The sequence below is a fragment of the Fistularia commersonii genome, chromosome 24 (genome assembly GCF_037954325.1).
Source record: "Fistularia commersonii isolate RoL2024-O1a breed Wild chromosome 24, RoL_Fcom_v1.0, whole genome shotgun sequence".
In the NCBI taxonomy this organism is placed as follows: domain Eukaryota; kingdom Metazoa; phylum Chordata; class Actinopteri; order Syngnathiformes; family Fistulariidae; genus Fistularia; species Fistularia commersonii.
The window spans coordinates 7990511-8009598 of NC_141307.1; the positions used below are offsets into that span (position 1 = coordinate 7990511).

The 19088-nt window shown below is 44.9% G+C and overlaps 1 non-coding gene across 1 annotated transcript; it reads left to right on the forward strand.

The window, feature by feature from the left end:
* The first annotated feature begins 551 nt into the window (after positions 1-551).
* On the forward strand, positions 552-623 carry trnap-ugg (transfer RNA proline (anticodon UGG)). Its single transcript has one exon. It is a non-coding gene; the product is annotated as a tRNA-Pro (tRNA).
* Positions 624-19088: the final 18465 nt, after the last annotated feature.

A 19088-nucleotide genomic window follows, 5' to 3' on the forward strand; every position in this document is an offset into this window, starting at 1 on the left:
TATACTGCTCATAACGTAGACAGTCTTCTTCCATCTGGCTGCATACACTGTCAGGGTGGTGTCAGTCGTTGAAAACACCTGAGTGCTGAACTCATTGCATTTCATCTCCTGAGCCGAAGGGGGAATATCTCTGCAAATCTTATTGAGTGGCCCAAGACGGGTAGTGAAAGTGGCAATCTCAAAACTTTTGGCCATGACTGTAGAATGTGAAGACCAAGGCCTCAGCTACATTTCACATCTTGCATTGTACTCCCAGCAAGTGGCTGCCTGCCATTAGTCCCATATTAGAATAAAAGCAGGTGGTCATCAGAAGGAAACCCCAAGGCTCAGAAATCCCATATCAGTTTCGAGCTGGTAAAGGGCAGTGTTTCCTCAAAGCGTCTCCAAGTGCTTGTTTATGGGGGAATGTGGGTATTCTGTAAGTCTTTCCAAAGAGTGTGGTTCAGTCCTGCTCTATATTTGTACAGCATCATGGAAACGCTGTGTTGGCATTTGGTGCTATACGAATAATCAAATTTGATTGGTCGTGACTTAACTCAGCAAGCTTTTGTGGCTCGTTGGTCTAGGGGTATGATTCTCGCTTTGGGTGCGAGAGGTCCCGGGTTCAAATCCTGGAGGAGCCCGAGTCCTTCTAATGCTACATTCTGCTGTGTCATACGGACAGATCCGGTCTACTCATCGCACACACCTTGCATCCTTTGCTTCAGCAGCGATGTTCAACCATCACAGACTTTTCCACTCAATGATTACTTGCATAGAAGAAAAAACTCCCAAGTTTCAGCTTCACAAGGAGGACACCTTTGTAGTATTTGGTTCTCAGGACCACTTCAGCACCATCACACTTTGTCTCCATTCTTCAGGCATCTTCTCACCCTCTAAGATCCAGTTGAATAATCTAGTCAGAAAATCTACCGCTGCCTCTCCTAGACCCTTCCACACCTCCACGGGTGTATCATCAGGACCAACAACTTTTCCACTCTTCATCCTCTTCAACGCCTTCCTCACTTCACTTTTAGTAATTTGTGCTACTTTGGGGCCTACAATAGTTCCCTCTTCTACCCTTGCCTCTCTTTCATTTTCCCCATTGATCAGCTCTTCAAAGTACTCTTTCCATCTTCCCATCACTCTTCTAGCATCTCTCAATACATTTCCCTCTCTGTCCTTAATCACCCGGACCTGTTGTACATCCTTTCCATCTTTATCTCTCTGTTTCGCCAACCTGTATAGATCATTCTCACCCTCCTTACTGTCCAACCGAGCATACAAGTCATCGTACGCCCTTTGTTTTGCCTTTGCTACCTCTATCTTTACCTTTCGCCGCATCTCCCTGAACTCTTGTTTGTTCTCTTCAGTCCTCTCAGTATCCCACTTCTTCTTCGCTAACCGTTTTCTTTGTGTATACTCCTGCACTTCCTCATTCCACCACCAAGTCTCCTTATCTACTTTTCTTCCAGATGACACACCAAGTACTCTCCTATCTGTCTCCCTGATAACACTAACTGTAGTTGCCCAATCATCTGGAAGCTCACCGTGACTACCCAGAACCTTTCTCAACTCCTCCCTGAAAACCATGCAACACTCGTCCCTTTTCAGCTCCCACCACTTTGTCCTCCACTCTGCCTTTGTTCTCTTCATCTTCCTTGACACTAGGAGTCATCCTACAAATCACCATCCTATGCTGTCTGGCAACACTCTCACCTACAACTGCTTTGCAGTCACTGATCTCTTTCACGTTACCTCGTCTATACAAGATGTAGTCTAGCTGCGTGCTCCTACCTCCGCTCTTATAAGTTACCCTATGTTCCTTTTTTTCTGGAAAAAGGTGTTCATTACAGCCATTCCCATCCTTTTTGCAAAATCTACTACCATCTGTCCCTCTGCATTCCTATCCTAGATACCTAATCTGCCCATCACTTCTTCATCCCCTCTATTGCCTTCACCAACATGTCCGTTGACGTCTGCACCAATTACCACTCTCTCATTTCTGGGAATATTCTGCATCACTTCATCCAACTCATTCCAGAACTTCTCCTTCTCTTCAGATTCACATCCCACCTGCGGGGCATAGCCACTAACAACATTGAGCATCACACCTGCAATTTCCAATTTCAGACTCACAAGTCTGTCTGACATTATTTTCACCTCTTGGACGTTCCTTACAAACTTCAAGATAACTCCTACTCCATTTCTCTTCTTGTCAGTACCATAATAGTACAACTTAAAGCCTGCTCCTAAGCTTCTAGCCTTACTACCTTTCCACCTGGTCTCCTGGACACACAGCATATCCACCCTCCTTCTCTGCATCATGTCGACCAACTCTCTACCTTTTCCTGTCATAGTCCCAATATTCAAAGTCCCTACTCTACTCTAGTCCCACGCTCTTTCCTTTCCTCCTCTCTCTCTGCTTCCGAACACGCACTCCTCTTCTTCTTGTTCTTGTTCTTCAACCCACAGTAGCCCAATTTCCATTAGTACCCTGTAGGTCATCAGTACCAATGGCGGTCGTTGTTAACCCGGTCCGCGACCGATCCGGTATGGTATAGTTTTGGTTGACTCGCATGTTTGGTTTAGGCAAAACTTTAACGCCGGATGCCCTTCCTGACGCAACCCTCTGCATTTATGCTTGGGACCAGCTCAGGGAGACACTGCTCCAGGCCCCCCCGAAGGCAGGCTTGGAGAGACACGGGCCAGTGCCGCACTGAGGCTGCATTCCAATGCTGCTCCAAATCAACTCATAAAATCTATTAACCAAATAAATGTCAACTTTATCTGGAGGAACAGACCACACAATCTAAAAAAAAAATCACATTTGGTGAAAGAAACAAGTGAAGGAGAGCTGAAAGTGATAGATTTTGACTGCCTGGATGGGACATTGAAGGTGAACTGGTTGAAATCCTGGATCAAACATCATCATTCTTTCTGGCATTGTATTCCAAACTACTTATTCAACAAAGTCGGTGGCCTAAGTCTTCTGCTCATCTCTGACTTTGAAAATTTGACAGGAATCTTGTTGATATCAGAGTTCCATATACAAATTTTATTACACTGGAAAATGATATATATACACACACAATTTCTCACCACACAGTACAATAATTTGGAACAATAGACATGTACTGCATCACAACAAATCTATTTTACAAGGAATGGTTTGAGAAAAGTATATGGTCAATAATTGACTTGATGGATGACAATGGCAGTCTTCTAGACTATGAACAATTCTGTACTAAATCCAGATTTAACCCTCCCATATTAGAGTTCATAAAGTTACGAAACGCACTACCTCGACAATTTGTATTCCTGACCAAAAATATAATGCATACCAAACCATATAACCACAGTTACCCCAACTATAACTCCAGGGAATCTCAATTCTGGACAGAAAGTGCAGCAACTCCTTTATTAGGAAATGTTTCACCCCTGGACATCAAAACAAAAATAATGTTTTAAATAAATTTGATAAGGAATCGATTGCCACGCTGCGAACTATGTATCTGACTCTACCCATACCCCCCCCAGGGTAAAAGGGACCCACTTCAAAATTATGAGTGACATCTACCCATCTAAGGAATTATTGAGGGTACTCTTTAATTTTGAAGATAATATTTGTACATTTTGTGAAGATAACACTGACTGTCACGAACCGCTGGGGCGGACTCGGGCAGGGAACCACGCGTCAGGGCAGAGATGGGTTGAAAGCGCTTTTATTGGGGTTGAAATGGCGGAACGGGATGCAGACGGGATGGGTTGCAGACGGGACGGGATGCAGGGTCTCGCCAGGACGGGTTGCAGATGGGGCTGCGGACTGGACGGGTGTGCAGACGGGACGGGTTGCAGACGGGACTGCAGAGGCTGGGTCTCACCAGTGCGGGTTGCAGACGGGACGGGTTGCAGACGGGACTGCAGAGGCTGGGTCTCACCAGTACGGGATGCAGACGGGACTGCAGAGGCTGGGTCTCACCAGTACGGGATGCAGACGGGACTGCAGAGGCTGGGTCTCACCAGTACGGGATGCAGACGGGACTGCAGAGGCTGGGTCTCACCAGTGCGGGTTGCAGACAGGACGAGTTGCAGACTGGACGGGTGTGCAGACGGGACGGGTGTGCAGACGGGACGGGTGTGCAGACGGGACGGGTGTGCAGACGGGACGGGTGTGCAGACGGGACTGCAGAGGCTGGGCCTCACCAGTACGGGTTGCAGACGGGACACGGGAGGGGACAGAGGTTACACCGGCCGACTTGGTCCGGTCGTAACGAGGGATGGGACAGAGGTTACACCTGGGGTCCGGTCTTAGCAAGGATGGGGTCCTGGTCGTGGCAAGGGATGGGGTCCTGGTCGTGGCAAGGGATGGGGTCCTGGTCGTGGCAAGGGCTTCACAGTGGTCTGTGACAGCCACAATCCCCCAGCGCCAGGCAGAGCGTGCTGCTGCCCTTTATAGGGATCTTGATTAGCGGCATCTGCTGCAGCTGGTGCGGATTACAATGGGGATCAGGTGTGAACCCTGACAATACCCCCCCCTCAATGGGCGCCTCCTGGTGCCCCACGGAGCCGGCCTGGGTGGGTGGGTGTGGTTCCCCGAGTCCATGTTGGCCGGGGGATTCTGTCATGAACCACTGGGGCGGACTCGGGCAGGGAACCACGCTTCGGGGCAGAGATGGGTTGAAAGCGCTTTTATGGGGGTTGAAATGGCAGAACGGGATGCAGACGGGATGGGATGCAGGGTCTCGCCAGAACGGGTTGCAGATGGGGCTGGTTGCAGACCGGGCTGCAGACTGGACGGGTGTCCAGATGGGACTGCAGAGGCTGGGTCTCACCAGTACGGGTTGCAGACGGGACGGGTTGCAGACGGGACTGCAGAGGCTGGGCCTCACCAGTACGGGTTGCAGATGGGACGAGTTGCAGACTGGACGGGATGCAGACTGGACGGGTGTGCAGATGGGACGCAGGGGCTCACCGGGGCAGGTATGCAGACAGGAGGCAGACACCCAGACACACTTGGTCCGGTCGTAACGAGGGAGGGGACAGAGGTTACACCGGCCGACTTGGTCCGGTCGTAACGAGGGACGGGACAGAGGTTACACCTGGGGTCTGGTCGTGGCAAGGGATGGGGTCCTGGTCGTGGCAGGGCTTCACAGTGGTCTGTGAGGGCCACAATGGCAAGGGTGGGGTCCGGTCGTGGCAAGGGTGGGGTCCGGTCGTGGCAAGGGCTTCACAGTGGTCTGTGAGGGCCACAATCCCCCGGCGCCAGGCAGAGCGTGCCGCTGCCCTTTATAGAGATCTTGATTAGCGGCATCTGCTGCAGCTGGCGCCGATTACAATGGGGATCAGGTGTGATACCCTGACACTGACACCACTGACCATATATTTTTCTTATGCGAAAAAGTACAGGGCTTTTGGGCTAAAACTCAAAAATGGGTTAAAGATCATTTTCCATCGTCACCACTTTCCTTCTCAAGAGATGATATAACATTTGGACTACTTTTAAGCAACAAAAGAGATGAACTCTGTGTCAATGTTATTTTAGGCCTGTCCAAGTTCATCATTCACAAAAACAGAATGCAAAAATGTTCCCCAAATTTTGATTTCTTCAAAAACGATTTTGAATTATATAAAAAAAAGTCTTAAAACTTATGGAAAAATCCAAAAACCAAAACATATACAGTTTGATGGCTGAGATTCCTTGTGAACCGCCAACTTAATGACATGTTATATTCCCCTTGCAATTTTTTTTTTTTTTTTTTCGTTTTAATCTTATTTGTCTATATTTTATTCAATTATTTCCTTTTAATTTCTTTTTTTTTTGTCTAGCATTATAAATTTCTCACAAACCGTGAACACTATTAACTTCTGATTACATCCAGAACGAATGTCCTTATGTCCTTTGCTTCCTCATCCCTGGTTGTTTCATTGACATTCAGTTCTACCTTGCCATGTTTATGTGTACATTTGTATAATTGCGTGTACTATTTATCTTCAATAAAAAAAAAAAAAAAATGAGAGGCTGAGAGAACTTCCTTGTCTCTCTCGCCCCCTCCCCCCTTAACGCCCCCCTCTTCTTCCTCACGGCGGCCGATGGGACGCGATTCTCGCCGTTGTCGTGGGAGTAGGGTAAAGGATTCCCCGCGTTGGTGCGAGCGATGCGTTTCGAGGCGTATTGCATGTGTGTGTGGATGGGGGGGTTTGACAACCACCCCCTCCCTCCCCAGCACAGCAACGACGTACTTCCCCAGCCTAAAATCCAAGTTGAAAGCAATTCAGTCTTGTTTTAAGACGGTGTGAGGGTGACAGCAATTGTCCAAGAAGCTTTCTTCGGTTATTTTTGAGGTTTCTCAATGTACTCCTAATGGGAGAGAAGGTAAAGCCCACAGTAAAGGCTACAGGCTTTGCCCTTGTCCGCGCTGCAAGGGACTTTACCCGGTTTTCGAGGGGACCTCCTGCGTAATGGTGTTGAATTGACCGTCTGCTAGGGTGGTTTGATTTTCTCCCTTGAAGCTTGCCCACATGGGGTGTTCCCTGTTTGTGGGGTCCCCTGACTCTAGATGACCTTGAGCATTGCTGGCCCTCCATGGTGTTTGTCTCATTTGAATGTCTGCCCTATCACCTTTCAATGGTACTTTGTGCCAACCATGGGTAACGGTGAATCAGGGTTTTATTCTGGAGAGGGAGCCTGAGAAACGGCTACCACATCCAAGGAAGGCAGCAGGTGTTACCTACTCCTGACCCGGGGAGTTAGTGATGCAAAATAACAATACAGGACTCTTGAGGCCCTGTAATTGGAAAGAGTACACTTTAAATCCTTTGGCAAGGAACGATTGGAGGGCAAGTCTGGTGCCAGCAGCTGTGGTAATTCCAGCTCCAATAGTGTATCTTAGTTGCTGCAGTTAAAAAGCTCATAGTTGGATGTCGGGATTGAACTTATGATATCTCCCCTCCTGACGTATGCGTGGCCCTGTCGAATATGACCTCGGATGAGACGACCCACTAAATTTAAGCATTAAACGGAGGAAAAGAAACTAACCAGGGTTCCCTCAGTAGCAGCAAGGAGGGCAGAGCCCTGTGCCAAAATCCCTGCTGGACAGGCTGGTGCATGACATGTAGTGTATCGAAGTCTGCTCGCCCGGTGTGGCTCGGTGGCCTGAGTCCTTCTGATTGAGGCTCAGCCCGTGGACGGTATGAGGCCGGTAAGGGCTCCTGTTGCGCCGGGGTGCGGTCTTCTTGGAGTTGCGTTGCTCTGGAATGCATCCCAAAGCGGGTGGCAAACTCCATCTGAGGCTTAATACCGGCATGAGACCAATAGTTGACAAGTACCTTAAGGGATAGTTGAAAAGAACTTTGAAGAGAGAGTTCAAGAGGGTGTGAAACGGGTAGGGTCGGCGCAGTCCACCTGGGGGATTCAACTTGGTGGGCCAGGGTCAGCAACTTGGATCCCCTCATGGGATCTCTGCCTGGGTGGTGCCGGCCCACTGAGTGCGTTTCCTCCAAGGCTGGTGCGCCATGACCGTCTGTGGGTCGGCTTAGAAAGGCTTGGGACGAAGGTGGCATGTGGCCCAGGGGGCTTTACAGCTACCGCCTGCACCTCGCTCCCGGGGTGGACTATCCTTACTACGCCATGCCGTCAAAGGCAGGGAGTGGCCCACGTCTTCCCTGAGGCGCCAGGGGTCAGCAGCAATGTCGGCTACCCACGTGACCCGTCTCGAAACACGGACCAAGGAGTCTAGCGCACGTGCAAGTCAGAGGGTCAGTGACAAGCCTGTGGCGCAATGAAAAGATCAGGAGTACCAGGCCCCGCAGCGAGGAGCAGAAGCCTCGCCCGCGATTCGCCCAAGTCCCCTGGATCAGGAGTACCAGGCCCCAGGGTGGAGGACTGGAGGAGCAGAGGAGAGCAGATGCATGGCTCGCGATTCACCTGAGTCCCCCGGATTGGGAGTACCAGGACCAGGAGTGGAGGAGAGCAGAAACACATTCCGCGATTCGCCTAAGTCCCCTTTTCGCGAGTTTCAGGGCCCGGGGCGGAGGAGCGGAAGAGAGCAGAAGCATTGCCCGCGATTCGCCTGAGTCTGGCGGATTGGGAGTCCCAGGACCATGAGTGGAGGAGCGGAGGAGAGCTGAAGCTCGGCCCGTGATTCGCCTTAGTCCCCTTGATCGCGAGTGCCAGGGCCCGGGGCGGAGGACTGGAGGAGCAGAGGAGAGCAGAAGCCAGGCCCGCGATTCGCCTGATTGCGGCGGATCTGGAGTACCAGGACCTGTAGTGGAGGAGCGGTGGAGAGCAGAAGCCCGGCCCACGATTTGCCTAAGTCCCACGGATTTGGAGTACCAGGACCCGGAGCGGAGGAGCGGAAGAGAGCAGAAACCCGGCCCGTGATTCACCTAAGTCCCCCAGATCGGGAGTACCAGGGCCGGGAGTGGAGGAGCGGTGGAGAGCAGAAGCCCGGCCCGTGATTCGCCTTAATCCGAAGGATCGCGAGTACCAGGCCCCGCAGCGGAGGAGCAGAAGAGAGCAGAAGCCTGGCCCGCGATTCGCCTAATTTCCCTTGATTGCAAGTACCAGGGCCCGGGGCGGAGGAGTGGAGGAGCGGAGGAGAGCAGAAGCCCAGCCCACGATTTGCCTGAGTCCGGCGAATCGGAAGTACCAGGACCTGGAGTGGAAGAGCGGACGAGAGCAGAAGCCCGGCCTGCTATTCGCATAAGTCCCCTTTATCGCGAGTACCAGGACACGGAGCGGAGGAGAGGAGGAGAGCAGAAACTTGGCCCGTGATTCGCCGAAGTACCCCAGATTAGGAGTACCAGGGCCGGTAGTGGAGGAGCGGTGGAGAGCAGAAGCCCGGGCCGCGACTCGCCTAAGTCCCCCGGATCGTGAGCACCAGGACCAGGAGCGGAGGAGCTTTGTCATTTGATTGACTTCCTCACTCAGCCGCCAGTTCTGGGATATCCAGTTTTTGAACAGCCCTTCACGGTACACTGTGATGCTACGCAGGAGAGATTTCGGGCTGTGCTATAACAGCGACAGGGTGGAAAGCTGGTTGTGATTGCTTACGGATCAAGAACTCTGACTTTCTTTTTTTTTTTTGAACATTTATTAGAACAGGTTCCTCAGCAGAGTCGCACACATTCTTACAAAACCTCATAACAAGATACACATTATACTATATTCTTTATAGGTCACTTATTTCCTCACTAGTGCGCGAAAAATAAAATTAAAAAAAAACAAAAAAAAAAAAACACAAAAACAAACAAACAAACAAAAAAAAAACATCTAACTCAGTCAAATAGAGATAATATCTTCAACTCTCCAAATATTTTTTAATGGGTGCCCATTTGTCAAGATATAGGTCTGTCTGAAGTCGTAAGATTTTTCTGTTATGCGTTCCATGCAGTTTACATCCTTAAGTCTCTGACGCCACTGGTCCAGGGAAGGTGGGTGGGGTTTGAGCCAGTTTACTGTGATCATTTTATGTGCAATTAATAGAAGAACTCTAAGCGTAAACACCTGTTTTTTCCTTAGGCCGCTTGTTGATGCTGTACCCATAATAAATTGCTGTGGATCAATTGGTCTGTTTAATTTTAAAATCTCACTTATTTGTTTTTTTACCTCTTCCCAGAATTTCATCAGTTTAGGGCAGTCCCAAAAAATGTGGGAAAAGTCCCCCGTTATGCCACAGCCCCTCCAACACAGGGGAGAACAGTTATTATCATACGAAGCTATTATCAAGGGACATTTAAAATACCTTATTCTTAACTTCCAGCTGAACTCCCTCCATGTTGGGCTGCTTAAACATTGTTGCCAGGGCAACCAAGAACTCTCCCGTTCTCCATCAGCAATCATGGCATTAGATTGCAGTTCCCACTTAGCTTTCACATCCAGTGTGTCTACTGAAGTGTCCATATGTATCCTGCCATATATATCTGATATTGTATTTTTAATGTTCATTTTGTTCTCAACTATCTCAGTCCAATATTGTTCAAAATTAGTTGAAGCTTCTTTAATATTGTCCCATTCTTTGTGTGTCATCAAATAATGTCGAATTTGAAAATATCAAAATAAATCCTTAGAATCAATGTCGTATTTTGCCTGAAGTTGTGAAAAAGCCCTCAGAGTTCTTCCTTCAAATAACTGATTTATTGTGATTAAACCTTTCCCTGCCCATCTAATGAAACCACCGTCCATCTTTGCTGGCAGAAAGTCACCTGCTGCTGTTATTTTTGCTGCCCTCGATAGAGCTAGAGGTAGATTCAGGAATCGTCTTGTCTTTTCCCAAACCTTAAGTGTATGGTTGACATATTCATTTTGTATCTTAAGTCCACGTCTTGCTTTTGAATTTAGAAAGGGGAGAGTTGAAAGCGAAACATTTTTAACTGAACCTTGCTCTATATGCACCCATCTTGTGTCCATATCTAGTTTTATCCATGAGACCATTTTTCCAAGTTGTGCTGCCAGGTAGTAACTTCTTAAGTGTGGCAAGGCCAATCCGCCCTTATCTCTGGGTGCACAGAGTATTTTCAATCTCACTCTGGGCCTCTTGTTCTGCCATATATATTTGGAAATGAGCTTATCCAGTAATGTAAAGGTAGATACAGGAACAGTGATAGGCAGAGCATTGAACAGAAACAGCATTCTAGGTAGGACATTCATCCTGATACTTTCTATCCTCCCAACTAAGGACAAAGGAAGCACCTCCCATCTTTCCATGTCATTTTTGATCTGAGAAATTAGTTTGCCATAATTTGCCTTATATAGCTGACTTGTGTCGTGTGTGAGAATGATTCCCAGGTATCTAAAGCCCCCTTTTGACCACTTGAATTTCACCTGTCCGTCCAAGCATGTCGGCCAGCATCCTGTTATCATCATTGCTTCTGATTTCCCCTCATTCACCTTGTACCCTGACACCTCCCCATAGTCCCTCAGGCATTGCATAAGGGCCGGTATAGATGACTGAGGGTTTCTTATAAACAAAAGAACGTCATCCGCGAACAACGAAATTTTGTGCATCTCCCCTTCTTCATCTACTATTCCCTCGATCTGATCGTTTGTCCTTATCAATTCAGCAAGCGGTTCGATACACAATGCGAAAAAATAGGCGAGATTGGGTTCCCCTGCCTGACTCCTTTTTTAAGGTGAAAAAATTGGGAGCGGTACCCATTCACCCTGATCCTTGATATTGGGTCTTTATTCAGTGCTTCAATCCATTTATAAATGTCATATTAAATCCCATTTGTTCCATAGTAAATTTCAGATATGTCCAGTCCACTCTGTCGAACGCCTTCTCAGCATCTAGACTGAGAAGCATTGACGGGTGAACTGAATGTCTTGCCACTGATTGTACATTTAATGCTCTTCTAATATTTGCTCCTTGTCGACCTGGTATGAAACCAGTCTGGTCTGGATTAATCAATTTACCTAAATACTTCTGCATTCTATTTGCTAATATGGCACTAATAATCTTTACGTCATTCCCCAACAAACTGATTGGCCTATAGGCACCACAATCTAATGGATCTTTCCCCTCTTTGTGTATAACCGCTATTACTGCCTCAGACCAGGTCTTAGGTGGGTCAGATAGGTGGGTTTTCTCAGATAGGAGCTATTGATTCGTCCGCCTCAGATGCAGAGAGTTTTCTTAAATCAAGATTTTTGAATATATCTTCTAATTTCCTTTTGTCTTGTGTTTCTCCTGATGTATCATAAAGGTTTTTATAGTAAGTTTGGAATGCCTCAGCTATCTCCTCTGGGTGGGAGACCTCGGTCAGAGAGGAGGGGTGTTTTATCTTAGGGTCAATACGGCTTGATTGTTGTTTCCTCAGTTGAAAGGCAAGTAGCCGGCTTGCCCTATTTCCCTTTTCATAGTACCTTTGGCTTGTGTATCAAAGTACTCCCTCTGCTTTTTGTGTGAGAAGTTCATCCAAGGAGGTTTTACTTTCTTGTATTTGTTTAAAGACATTTTTGTCCCTTGTCATTTTGTGTTCATGTACTAGTCTTTTTATGTCACTTTCCAGCTGTTTTTCCTTTTCCATTCTCTGTCGGTTTAATCTAATCGCAATTTCAATACATTTCCCTCTCAGCACCACCTTTGCCCCCTCCCAAAGAGTCGAGGGGGATACTGATCCATTATCATTAATTTTGAAGTACTCATCAATTGCTTTTTTTATGTTTTCCTTTATACTTGAATCTGTCAACAATGAAATATTTAGTCTCCAGTATTTGAAGTGCCAACCAAAGCCTAAATTTAATTTCATATATACAGGACCATGATCAGATAGGGTACCAGGTTCAATAACACATTCTCTGACTTTATATAAGCTTTGTTTTGAAATGCAAATCAAATCAATTCTTGAATATGACCCATGTACCATGGACAGAAAGGTGAAATCTCTCGTGGTCGGGTTCTTAGCCCTCCAAACATCCACAAGTCCTAATTCTTCCAACATATGTTTTGCTGCCCTGGATTTCCTGCTAATGGGCCCATAATCAGAAGGAGTTTTATCCAATTTTACATTTAAAACACAATTGAAATCTCCTCCTAAAATTATAGTACCTCTGGCTTCTCTTGCCATTACAGTTGCCACTTCTTTGAAGAAATTGGGGTCATCTTCGTTGGGGGCATAGATATTCATGATAGTTAGCTCTACTCCACTCAAGGTTCCCATAATAAGTATATATCTCCCCGCTTTATCCTTCACTTCTCTCTGAATTGCAAAACTAATTGAATGACTAATCAAAGTTGCTACTCCCCTCTTTCTGCTGTTTGAACAAAAAGCATAAAATACCTGTGCAACCCAGTCTCTCCTCAATTTCTTATGTTCTACCTCATTTAAGTGTGTTTCCTGTAGTAACGCTATTGAGCAATTAAATTTCTTCAACTGAGTCAGCATTTTCTTTCTTTTTATAGGATTATTTAGTCCTTTGACATTATAGCTGATAATCCCTACCTCTGACATAAATCAGTATTTCCTATTTTCATTTTACTCTCCCCAGATTCACCTTTGCATAAAGTAACTATCCTTGCCCTAGTAGTACCAAAAATCACTTGTGCCGACCTAACCGACATGTCAAGGAAATAAGAACTCTTAAAACACAAAACAGAAAAAATAACGTAAACATATGTGACTTCCAATAGTCCAGCTGAGTACAGATATCTGTCCAGCTCCTGTTGTAATGCAGGCAGAGGGTTGTGATTTAAGATTCTCTCTGGGCAAAGTGCACTGAGTGCTGTCCAAACCACAGACCAAAGAAAAAAACAAAACCTTTGGTGAGGCGGTGATCCCAACACGGGTCTCATCGTAAAAAAATATTAATTGAAAATAATAGCAGAGTTAACTCTCCTCTCCTCTCAATAACTTTACAATATGATTCACTTAACTTCAGCATATTTGGCTGTTTAAACTATGAACAGTAATACACATAGAACTTTAAGATTGACAGTAATAACGTTATCTAATTATTTTAACATTACCCGGGCACAGTACTCCTCATCATTTTAGTCCAGCAAAACAGCCCGCAGGTCTGCGGCGGACAGTGATGTGTCCTTTCTTTCTCTCTTCCCACCATCCTGTCTTGTATGTATCATGTATCTTTTGAGAGTTCCCATTCCAGTCTCTCTCTCTTGCGAACCTGCAACTCGATGCCGAGCTTCTTCAACGTTGGCACAGCATCCACCAGCGGAGGAAATGTTTTAGCTCCCGACTCCAAGTTGATTCTCAGCTGCGCCGGATAGCGGCACATTGCCCGGATCTCCTTCTCCTTCAGCTGCTTGATCACTCCTCGGACCCGCGTTCTCTTCCTCTGTATTTCTGGAGAGTAATCCTGGTTTAAGTAAATCACTCCCTTTTGGAACTTCACTGGTTTTTGGGCCCATGCTTGTCGCAGCACTGCTTCCTTTTTCTGTATAATCCAGAAACCTCACGATAATGGAGCGCGGAGGCGCTGAACTCGCAGGCTTTAGCCCCAGTGATCTGTGTGCCCTCTCGATTTTTACATTTAGCTCGGGCGGGAGTTGTAGCGCCGTCTCAATTAAGTTCCTCACAAAACCAATCATGTCACCTTTCTCACTTTCCTCGGGGACTTGATAAATTCTCAGATTGTTGCGGCGCATCCGATTCTGTAGATCGTCGCACATGTTCGTCAGGGCCGCCTCCCGTTTCAACAGGTGCCTCAGCATCCTCTCATGGCGCTGGCTTGTGTCTTCCACCTGGCATACCCTGGTCTCCGCTTCCTCAGTTCTCCGCTCTAGCTTCTCCATCCTTTGAATCAATCCTTTGAATATACATTTTTACCATATATATGCACTCTCGCCATGTCTTTCCTGTATGTTCCATACATTTTCTTAGTATGTTTTTTACTGTTTCATTTGTTCTTTCCACTAACCCTGCAGTTTGTGGATGATAAGAACAATGTCTCTTTAAGTCAATGTCCATAACTTGACCCATTGTGTACAACTTCATTTATTCTCTGCAGTATGCCATGGGTTGGCAGAATATATTTACAGATAGGTTTAACTACAGCTTCCGCATCAGCTTTTGTAGTGGTTGTGTTGCACACGTGAATGATGATGATTCAGTGTGTAGGTTTTGCGGGTTTTGTTGTCGGCTGTAACACAGACATTAGCCACATTACTGCCGTCCAACACAGCACTGAACTAATGCTGTGACCTCGTCTCGGCAAACTAATCACAGTTGGTTTCACGCCATCCTGTGGTGGAATGTGGTACTACATACTTACGAACAGTGAATGTGAGGAAAGGAGCAAGTTGCTAACTCAGGAAATAAAATACATTAATATCAAAAAAAAAAGGGAGGGGGATGTCTGGTCTTTGCGCTCTCATAGTTGCAATTTGGATATAATATCTTTATCTCACCAAGTTGACAGTTTTTGGCACAAGTTGTAATTCTTAAGAGCTGGTGTCCGAAGCTCAAATTTCCCGATAAGGATGTGATTATAAACAATACAGAATCTAAACAATGTATAAATTCACTCAAATCCAGCCGCAAGAATGAAAGATAAAGCCATTTATTCAAAAATGTTCATCACCCAAACTGAAGGTGTTTGGAACAAGTTATAAATTACTTTGGAATTCTTTAAAGCTGGTATCTGTTGTTGAAATATGTTAAATAGGATTTGAACTTACACAAAATATGTCAAATGTATAAATATCCTGTTGCAGGTTTAGTAGGTTTTGACAAGTTGTAAATTACTTTTGAATTCCTTAAAGCTGGCACCTGTTGTTGAAAATTATTGAATAGGATGTGATTCTGCACAGTATATATCATCTTTACTTAAATGCAGCCAACAGTTAGAAATATAAAGCCATTTGGTCAATTTTTCATCTCAGCCAGTCGAGGGTTTTTTTGCAAAAGTTGTAAATAACTTTGTAATTCTTCAAAACTGGTGTCTGTTTTTGAAATATGCTGAATAAGATATGATTCTAAACAATTAATGTCTGATTCACTAACATCCAGCCAGATGTTTAAATGATAAAGGCATTTGATTGAAAAGTTCTTACCTCACCAAGTTGAGGATTTTTGAAAAATGTTTTGAATAAGAAGTGAATTGTTAAAAACTGGTGTTTGGTGCTGCAATATGTTAAATATGAAGTGATACTACACAATATACAGTATGTCACATTTACTGAAATCCAGCTGCAGGTTTAAAACACACCCATTTGGACATAAAGTGTTTATCTCACCAGTTGAAGCTTTTTAGAACAAGTTTTAAACAAGAAGGGAATTCTTTAAAATTGGCGTCTGGTGCTAAAATATGTTGAAAAGGACATGATTCTACACAATACATGTGACAATTACTGATATGGAGTCGCATCTTCAAAGGATAAAGCCATTTGGTCAAAAAGTGTTTATCTTCCAAGTTTAAGGTTTTTGGCAAAGGTATTAAAAAACTTTGGAATTCATTAAAGCTGGTGTCTGGTGCTGAAATTTCCCGATTAGGATGTGATAATACACTATCGAAACAATGTATAAATTCACTCAATCCAGCCGAAAGAATGAAAGACAAAGCTATTTATTCAAAAATGTTTCACACCAAATTGAATTTTTTGGAACAAGTTGTAAATTACTTTGGAATTCTTTAAATCTGGTGTCTGTTTTTGGAATATGCTGAATAGGGCGTAATTCTACACAATATATGTCACATTTACTGAAATCCAGCCATTTGGACATCAAGTGTTTATCTTACCAATTGAAGCTTTTTAGAACAAGTTTTAAGAAGAAAAGAATTATTGAAATCTGGTGTCTGGTGCTAAAATATATTGAAAAGGACATGATTCTACACAATATCTGCGACAGTTACTGATATGGAGCCACATCTTTAAAAGATAAACCCATTTGGTCAAAAAGTGTTTATCTTCCAAGTTTTAGATTTTTGGCACAGGTTGTAAATAACTTTCAAATTCTTAATGCTGGTGCCTGGTGCTGAATATGATGTGATTCTACACAAAGTATGTCATCTTTACCTAATTCTACCCAAAGGTTTAAACCATAAACCTATCTGGTCAAAACTCTTCATGTCATGATGTTGAAGCTTTTTGGACCAAGTTATAAATAACAAGTGAATTCTTAAAACTGGTGTCTGGTGCTAAAATATGTTGAATAGGCCATGATTCTACTCAATATATGTCACATTTACTGAAATCCAGCAGCAGGTTTAAAGATAAAGCCATTTGATCAAAAACGTTTATCTCACTAAATCGAATGTTTATGGCACAAGTTGTAAATAACTTTGGAATTCTTTCAAGGTTGTGTCTTGTGCTGAAATATGCTGAATATTAAAGAATTCTACAAAATATAGAATCTACAAAATGAATAAATTCACTCAAATCCAGACTCAACAATGAAAGATAAAGGCATTTGGACAAAAAGTTTTTATCTTCCAAGTTAAAGATTTTTGGCACATATTGTAAATAACCATGGTATTCTTAATGCTGGTATCTGGTGCTGAAATATGCTGAATATAACAGTCAAAATTGTTTTGACTAGATGGCTTTATTGTGGCTTTATTGGCTTTATTGGGTCGAAGAACAAGAACGAGAAGAAGAGGAGGAGTGCGTGTTCAGAAGCAGAGAGAGAGGAGGAAAGGAAAGAGCCTGGGAGTAGGGAGTAGGGAGAGTAGGGACTTTGAATATTGGGACTATGACAGGAAAAGGTAGAGAGTTTGTCGACATGATGCAGAGAAGGAAGGTGGATATACTGTTTGTCCAGGAGACCAGGTGGAAGGGGAGTAAGGCTAGAAGCTTAGGAGCAGGCTTTAAGTTGTACTATTATGGTACTGACAAGAAGAGAAGTGGAATAGGAGTTATCTTGAAGGAGGAGTTTGTTAGGAATGTCCAAGAGGTGAAAAGAATGTCACATAGACTTATGAGTCTGAAATTGGAAATTGAAGGTGTGATGCTCAATGTGGCTATGCCCCGCAGGTGGGATGTGAATCTGAAGAGAAGGAGAAGTTCTGGAATGAGGTGGATGAAGTGATGCAGAATATTCCCAGAAATGAGAGAGTGGTAATAGGTGCAGACTTCAATGGACATGTTGGCGAAGGCAATAGAGGGGATGAAGAAGTGATGGGCAGTTTTGGTATCCAGGATAGGAATGCAGAGGGACAGATGGTGGTAGATTTTGCAAAAAGGATGGAAATGGCTGTAGTGAACACCTTTTTCCCGAAAAAACAGGAACATAGGGTAACTTATAAGAGTGGGGGTAAGAGCACGCAGGTAGACTACATCTTGTATAGATGCGGTAACCTGAAAGAGATCAGTGACTGCAAAGTAGTTGTAGGTGAGAGTGTTGCCAGACAGCATAGGATGATGGTTTGTAGGATGACTCTGATGACAAGGAAGATGAAGAGGACAAAGGCAGAGCACAGGACAAAATGGTGGAAGCTGAAAAGGGAGGAGTGTTGCATGGTTTTCAGGGAGGAGTTGAGAAAGGGTCTGGGTGGTCACGGTGAGCTTCCAGATGATTGGACAACAGCCGCTTGTATTATCAAGGAGACAGATAGGAGAGTAATTGGTGTGTCATCTGGAAGGAAAATAGATAAGGAGACTTGGTGGTGGAATGAGGAAGTGCAGGAGTATATGCAGAGAAAGCGGTTAGCAAAGACGAAGTGGGATACTGAGAGGACTGAAGAGAACAGACAGGAATTCAGGGAGATATAGCGAAAGGTAGAGATAGAGGTAGCAAATGCAAAACAAAAAGCGTACGGTGACTTGTATGCTCGGATGGATAGAAAGGAGGGTGAGAATGATCTATACAGGTTGGCGAAACAGAGAGATAAAGATGGAATGGGTGTACAACAGGTCCGGGTGATTAAGGACAGAGAGGGAAATGTATTGAGAGATGCTAGAAGAGTGATGGGAAGATGGAAATAGTACTTTGAAGAACTGATGAATGTGGAAAATGAAAGAGAGGCAAGGGTAGAAGAGGTGACTATTGTAGACCACAAAGTAGCAAAAATTAGTAAGAGTGAAGTGAGGAAGGCATTGAAGAAGATGAAGAGGGGAAAAGCAGTTGGCCCTGATGATACACCTGTGGTGGTATGGAAGTGTCGAGGAGAGGCAGTGGTAGATTTTCTGACTAGATTATTCAACAGGATCTTAGACAGTGAGAAGATGCCTGAAGAAAGGAGACAAAGTGTGTTGGTGCCTATTTTTAAGAATACAGGGGATGTGCAGAATTGTGGCAACTATAGAGGGATAAAGTTGATGAGCCATACAATGAAGTTATGGGAAAGAGTAGTGGAAACTAGACTGAGAGCATAAGTCAGCATCTGTGAACAGCAGTTTGGCTTTATGCCTAGGAAGAGTACTACAGATGCAGTATTTGCATTGAGAATGCTAATAGAGAAGTACAGAGAAGGCCAGAGGGAGCTGCATTGTGTTTTTGTAGACCTAGAATAGGCATATGACAGGGTGCCAAGAGAGGAGCTCTGGTATTGTATGAGGAAGTCTGGAGTGGCAGAGAAGTATGTTAGACTGGTGCAGGACATGTATGCTAGCTGTGAGACACTGGTATGGTGTGCTGTAGGGGTAACAGAGAAGTTCAAGGTGGAGCTGGGACTCCATCAGGGATCAGGTCTGAGGCTCTTCTTGTTA